This window comes from Crocodylus porosus, unplaced genomic scaffold, assembly GCF_001723895.1.
Source record: "Crocodylus porosus isolate Cpor-Errol unplaced genomic scaffold, CroPor_comp1, whole genome shotgun sequence".
In the NCBI taxonomy this organism is placed as follows: domain Eukaryota; kingdom Metazoa; phylum Chordata; order Crocodylia; family Crocodylidae; genus Crocodylus; species Crocodylus porosus.
The window spans coordinates 1,335,499-1,337,408 of NW_017728909.1; positions in this window are offsets into that span (position 1 = coordinate 1,335,499).

Below are 1,910 nucleotides of genomic sequence, written 5' to 3' on the forward strand. Positions count from 1 at the left end.
ACCCAGGGGGCAAGGACTGGGTGAGCCTTGGAAATTTCCACTCACAGCTTCAAACTGCGCATGTCAGTTTAACCTCTTCTGTACTGGCAGCATACTCTCAAAAAATTTCCATGACACTTACCAGCATGGGAGGCCCTACCAGGAAAAATTTCCATCACTCTCAGGACCATCAAGTCACTCAAGCTTCTCCACCATGGCAAGGTTGCAATCCTGTTACCATATCATCAGGTGTTGCCTTCCTGTCTCCCTGCTCCTTACTGCTTTTCCTTATTGCTGTGTCTTCGCAAGGGCACCAGGGGATGAAGACTTGCAGTACTTGGAAAGTAAGGTACTGGAAGAGATGGGACAGGAAGCTACTGATTGGTTGGGAATGATTTAAAAGGCAGTTGGGATTACTCTGTATGTGCCAATGGTTGAATTGTAGCAAGTGGTCAGGGCTGTAGTTACCTTGCTGCAGTGCTGAGATAGGGATTCAGGTGATTAGTGGGTCATCCCACTCCATACCCCCCCACAAAAAGACCCTTGTCTTTACAGACATAGCTTTAGGGATGATCTCCTCTTTACCCACTAACCCCCTCCCCTCAGTTCACCAGGGAGCACACCACTCCCTCAAACAGCCACACTGGGCTCCATTCTCCCCATTTTATCCACCTCTTTTCTTCAGCTCTTACCCCTTTTAAATCTCCTTCCTTTTTGACATGCAGGGCAATAGTTTGTCTAGCTATCTCTGTGGGACAGGGTAAAAAGAAGGGAGAAGGCCTGGTGCTAGGGTGGCCTGTTCCAGTAACTCCTCTGAAGGCAGATGTGCTGCCCACTGCAGTCTGTAGAACCAAGTTGGAGAAGTCAACCCTATGACTGCAAAGTAAATCTGAGAACAGTTGTATGGTATAGGAGGGGAGGGCCTCAAGCCCCAACACTCAGATTTGCAAAAGCAAAGTTCAGTGATTGTAGCAACTTAGACAAGGAATTTCTAAACAAAAAGCCTTGACTATCATGTGCCAACAGAGCACTGATTAACAGCACAGACCAAAATATATTCAGCAACTTCACATTTGTGAACCCTAAAATGGAGAAGATACTTTCCTGAGGTTTGCCTCACTCAGCACTTTCCTCATTAAAGGAGTTCTGTGAGCTGGTTCAAGCGACACTTTTGTCAGCTGAGAACATAACTAATTTGATCAAGAGCCAGGACAGAAAAACACACCAGTGACAGCTCAGAAGGCATTTGTCAATGTTCACTTGCTTGCTTTATGACTGTAGCACATACCAACCGAACTTCACTGATGGCCAAGTTTCCTTGTAAGCTTGTTTGCTGTTGCTCCTGCCCTCACCTGCCCTCCTCTCAATATTAATGAATTTAAGGGCATTAGAAAAGGAGTAGGTAGCAGGTCCTGCTCCCATTACTGATATATGTAGCCAGCAAAATTCCCTGTGTGAGGCAAGCACATTTCAGCCCTTGCTGTGCTATTCAGATTTGCCACTTTGGTGCCCAATCGTGCAGAGCTTAAGGCAAAACTCCCAGTGAGAGAGTTGTGAGCTGCAGGACTGAGATATCCCAGCAAACTACCGTTTCAACTGGGCTCCTTTGCAGCTTCCATGTGTGCACATGCAAAGCTGTACACACACATCCACACACCTTTGCAATGACAAAATACCTGCATACAATTTGAACCAGAAAATGTTCCTGAGTGCTAACATATATATTTCCATATACAAAACCCTGGGGGACAGAAAAGCTTTACAGGGGCAAGTTCCAACACTTGTATGCAAATAAATCTTGGATTTCAAATCTAAATCTGAAATCATGTCATAGCATGTACCATGTTCCGTGTACAATCTGATCTGTTTCCTCTGCGGTGGGACTGTCCTTTAACACAGTTAGGAGTATAAAGGGAATCTTATCCTTGGAG